The sequence below is a fragment of the Cryptomeria japonica genome, chromosome 1, assembly GCF_030272615.1.
Source record: "Cryptomeria japonica chromosome 1, Sugi_1.0, whole genome shotgun sequence".
Lineage (NCBI taxonomy): Eukaryota > Viridiplantae > Streptophyta > Pinopsida > Cupressales > Cupressaceae > Cryptomeria > Cryptomeria japonica.
Window position 1 is genome coordinate 242394634 of NC_081405.1, and position 5966 is coordinate 242400599.

Consider the following 5966-nt stretch of genomic DNA (forward strand, 5'->3'; position numbering starts at 1 on the left):
CCATATAGATAGAGCCATTAATCGGGAAATCAATCTTCGACGAAATTTTTCTGCAAAACTTCTGAGGGGCAAGGAAACCCTTGTTCATCATTCATTGCAGCACCATCAAAATTCAGTGGTGGATAAAAATTTTAAGGGCAAACCAATCGAAGCATCCATTAGCCACTGAGAAAGGGTCTATGATAGAAATTGGCAATCAAACCCTAACAAAGTATCAAAAGCATTGTAAAGAACTCGTCATCCTTTCTTGATGGGAAGGTATTGGTATTCTGATCGAGCAAATCACTGATTGGTTAACAACATCCTTTCAGGGATATGTAAGTATCGACTTCCTCCTTGACAATTTCCTTGCAATAGAATGTAGCAATCCGGTATTGAGAAATAGGCTTTTGAATGGGGATATCTTAACATACAAGGGTTTTAGCTTAGAATGCTGGGAATGGCAACCCCTTTTTTATCCATCCCATTTAAAACCTTTTATGGTAAATAGAGAAATATCAATTGAGAATTTACCATTAGAACTTCATAATATAAAAATCTTAAAAATGATAGGCAATAAGATAGGGAAATTCATATGTGTCAAAAAAACCCCACTTAAATTCTCAAACCATGTTCTCATGGAGAATATAGATATCAATATCAAAACATTAGAAAACATAGTGTTAAAAATCAATAACCATATTTTAACATTTGAACTATCCTTTTATGAGGGTCCCATCAGAGAAGATATCCCTAGGAAATCTTCTCCTGTGGTGTCACACCCTAGGATAAATCATAATAATATGGGTGTCTCACTTAAATTTATGGAAGGAACTGGGGGTTTCACTCTAGAGGGCTTTGAATCTCTAAAGGTAGAATCCAAGCATCAAGCCTCTGCACCGGCATTGCTAGTGGATTGCTTCTTTAAGTCCTCATCTAAGGACTCCTTAATTAAGATAACAAGCTCCTCCTCCCTCCCATCTCTGGAAGTTGGCATGACAACAATAGTAGATCCCGGGAACAAGGATCATAATTTACAAGATGGGGAGATTAGAGAGCCTCCTTTGTAGAAGGGTTAGTTGTGTATAGAGGATAATGCCATCTCTGGATTAAGCAGAGACCTGGGGATGATGAGCCACCCAAGGTTTTCAACAGAAGTTAATTTATCCCTCTCCGAGAGACCATTGGAGAATGAAATTTGTCCCCCTACTTTGGATAATGGTTCTAGGCATGATCAACTGTCAACTCAAGTTACAGATATGAAGGATAGTGGGGGGCAGATGAATCTTCTCTTCCCCTGAAGAGTGATTCTTTGGTGGATGCAAAGGTAGGGAGATAACAAGTAGCAAGGGAGATCAATATTATTGCCAACTATATTGGGGAAGAAGTAGTTAATGACCTAATGGAACAATTTGTTGATGAGGTTTGTGATTCTGAAGAATTGGATAGGCAGAGGGAGCTCTACGTTAAAAATTTAGTGGATAATGGTAGAGTCAATATGAAAACATAAGAACTGTTCGTGGCCCTGAATAATCTGGAAAATGAGAACCCAAACATTCTAGGCATTCATAACACAGAAGAGAGAAAAGACTCTCCTGACTGTGCCAAGTCTATCAAAAGAAGGGGTAGAAGATCCCTTGCTGAATTAAGAGCCAAGGATGGGGAAGATAGGGGCTAGCCAAACATCTCATCTCTATTTAATGTAGGGGAGGGGAAGTTCCTCCCCATAGAACCATGGAAATCATAGCATGGAATGTTAGGGGTATGAATGCTCATAAGAAGTAGTGTATCATAAAGAGCTGTATATCTGAATCAAAACTAGACATAATTCTAATCCAAGAAACTAAAATGAACTCATCCGAGATTGACAATCATTTGGGATCCAAGATATTCCTCATTCTCACCATTAGAGATAAAACATAATTGGATAGGTAGAGTGGTAGCCTACTATAATAATAAGTTAAGATTTAACCTGATCAATATCTATGGTCCTATTAAGAATAGGGACAAAGCTCAAGTTTGGCTGGAACTTGAGGCTTTCTTAAGAAACCATTTGAACGAGATATGTATCATTGGAGGAGATTTCAATGCCATCACTAAGGCATTAGATAAAAGAGGAGGTGGTAACAAGATACCTACCACGGATTTGGACTTCAATGATTGGATCAATATGAATTCCGTACTAGAAATTCAGACAGTAGAGAACACCTTTACATGGAACAACAAAAGGAAAGGCTTTAGCAATATTGTAGAAAAGCTCGATATATTTTTCATCCATGGAGGGCTCTCAGAGTTCAATTATACAACGGAAGTGGAGATACTACTTTTATCTAGTTCTGACCATTACCCACTCCAACTTAACATTATGACAGAACAAGTACCTATAAACTGCCCATTCAAATTTGAAAGCATGTGGTTCAAGGATGATAACATCATCAACCTCATTGAACACTGGTGGAATGTTTCAATATTCTCGGGCTTGAAGATGTTTATTATGGCAAACAAATTGAAGTTAATCAAAAGGAAGCTCTTGGAGTGGAATAGGGAGCACTTTGGTAGCATCTTTGACAAGAAACTTTTAATAGAAAAGGACCTCAAGGATGTTAATAAGGAATTTTTGGATCGGGGGATTAACGAACCTCTCTTCCTTAAAGAAAAATTATTACTATCAGAGTATGAAAAGATTCTATCTAAATAAGAAATATTCTGGAGACAAAAATCCAAGGAATCTTGGTTTAAAGATGGAGATCGCAACACTAAGTTCTTTCATAATAGTACCAAGCAGAAGAGATGGGTAAACCAAATCTCTAACATTAAGAATGGCCAAGGAGTCAATCTGGCAGACCCATTAGAGGTTGCATCGGAAGCTATTAGGTTCTTTGAAGGCATCCTAAACAACACTAACGGCTCCAACCATTTGGGCCAACATAATATAATTAAATATCCCAAAACTCATTAATGCAGAACACAATAGATGTCGGCTTGAGAAATTTTCTGAGTAGGTCAAATCCGACCTCATGAAGATGAATCCAGATAAGGCTCTGGGCCAAGATGGATTCCCTACTAACTTCTTCTAAAAATGCTGGTGATTTATGGGTCTGGAGATCATGGAGGCCTTAGAGGGTGTTAGAAACTCAGGTAAGCTACTTAAGGAGATCAACAATACCTTCTTAGTGCTAATTCCAAAAAAAGAGAAATCAGATAGCTTCAATGATTATAGGCCCATAGCCCTATTTAACACCCTTTATAAACTCCTTACCAAAACTTTAGGAACAAGATTTCAGAAACTTCTCCCTATCATCATTAGCGAAGAGCAAACAGGCTTTGTGGTCGATAGATCAATCTATGATGGGGTAATAATAGCTCAGGAAGCTATTCACTCAGTCCAACTTAATAATGCACCAAGCATGCTAGTCAAATTAGATATCAGCAAAGCCTATTACAAAGTGGATTGGAGATTTTTATGCAAATGTTTGGAAGCATTTGGATTTTCTAAATCTTGGATCAACCTTATTTTTTAATGCATTTCCACTCCCAAATTCTCTTTCATGATCAATGGCACACCTAAAGGTTTTTAAGTAGCTCTAGGGGACTAAGGTAGGGAGACCCTATGTCTCCTTTCCTCTTCATCATTATGGCAGAGCTCTAGGGAGGTCTATCTCAAAGGCTAGAGAGGAGGGTGGGATCCTAGGTATTCCCATCACCAGTGGTCTAACCCCCATCACCCACCATAAATTTGTAGATGATACAATGCTTTTTGGGCGAGGTGACATTAGGGAAGCAAGGGCCTTCAAAGGTGTCCTCAAATCCTACATGGTAGCATAGGGTCAAGACGTCAATTTGGAGAAGTCAGTTGTGTTTATTTTCAACATAGATTCCACATCTGCGGATGAGATTTGCAAAGTCTTGGAGATCAAGCCTGGTGTCCTCCTGTGCAAATATCTAGGCATCCCACTGGATAAAGGAAGAAGGACATCAATGTCTTGGGACCACTTGGTGGAAAAAATCAAGATGAGGATTAACACTTAGAAAGGAAGATGGCTATCCTCTGCAGGCAGGGCAACCTTAGTCAAATCAGTTTTGGCAGCAATGCCCATTTACCAACTTTCTTGTCAAAATTTATCATAAAAAAAATGGGATGAACTTAATAAATGTTAGGATTTCAAAAGATACTGAGAGGGGAGCGGGGGTGAATCAATATCTTTCCGGTTAACAAATTTTCTGACCTTTTTAAATAAATTGCATTCCAAAACAGTGTGCTGGTAAACAAGAATTAATGCAGTAAATATGAACAATAAACACAACATAGAAAGAACACCATAACATAAGATTTTTAACGAGGAAACCCGGTGAGGGAAAAACCTCGGTGGGATTTGTGACCCACAATATTCACTCACTGGCCAATGAATGGATATTACTTACAATAGGGGCCTCCACATGCAGGAAGGCCAACTGCCTAAAGCTCATTGCTTAATTACAAAAGAAGTCTCATTGACTTACAAAATGGATTATGCAAATCCAATATGATGTACTTCTTTCTTTTAGCATCTACTATGCTAGGTTTAGTACTAGTTTAATCTCATATACTAACCATAAACCCTACTCCAAAATCTGCCTTAATATTTGCATATTACTTCTGCAATAAACTATCCATGTTCGCATCTTAAATGATCTACAAGATCTCATACTTATATATGACTCTTATTACAATACGCCTTGTCAGCATACAAAAAGATATTACAATTAAATACAAAATACAATAATCAAAATCTTGTCAGCTGGGGTGCCGGTAATCATCTTTGCCACTATCGATAAACTATATGCCAGTGTAGGTGCCATAGGATTGCAAGGTTTCTATCAATGACAATACCTTCAATCACCTACAATTCTCATTGCAGTGTGAAATGCCAACAATAAACACCTTAGGACATTCTTTTGTCAAGGTGCCAATGAAGAAAAGAAACTATCACTCCTATCTTGGGATAAGATTTGTAAACTAAAAGAACAAGGAGGTGTCGGCATTAAAAACTTTTGTGACCAAAGCAGGTCCCTTGGGGCAAAGTTAGTTTGGAGAATGTTCAGACATCCCCATTTGAAATGGGCAATGATATTGCACCATAAATACCTTAATGGAGATAACCCTATCCAAATTTTTAGAGAAAACAACCCGCCTAGAGGATCTTGCATATGGAACTTTATACTAGAGTGTAAAAATATTATTTCAGATAAACTCACTTGAAACCTAGGCTCTGGGGAAGAAGCATTTTTTTGGTTAGATTCCTAGGGAGGGTATAAGGAAATCGATAGAATCTATGACTTTGGGCCTTCACAAGCACTCCTAGAATCAAATAGAGGGAAACTGTTAAGGGACTACATCTCCCCCTCAGAGTAGGGGGTGGGGTGGCAGTGGATAGACAAAGAAAATGAGGATATCCCTGTAAGGGACACAAACAAACTCATGGCAATTCTAAGAGATAGAAACATCTCCTTTAGCCTTAATAAGGATAGGCTTGTATGGGACGACTCCTTGAATGAAGAATATAACTCTAAGGATGGGTATTCTCACATCAATAAAGCCCACCTTAGACCCATGACAAAGCTGCCTCTAAAACTCTACTGGGATAGGTATTGCCTATCCAAGGCAGGAGTCTTCACATGGCTTTGTCTCTAGAATAAGCTCTTGATCACTGATAAATTCAAGCGGATGGGGTATCAGGGACCTAGTATATGCCCTCTCTATGAAAAGAGTGAAGACGACACAAACCATCTCCTCCTCAATTGCACCTATGCTAACCAATGCTGGTATTGGATTACCAAGAAACTAGACTGGTCCTCTACCTTTCCCCAAACTATTTTAGGGATGCTCAAATCCTGGCCTACCTTAAGATGAGGATGCCTTTTTGAATTCTTATGGATTTATCTACCATCCTCCATAATTTGGAAACTGTGGAAGGAAAGAAATAGGCATCTCTTCAAAAATGAAAAAC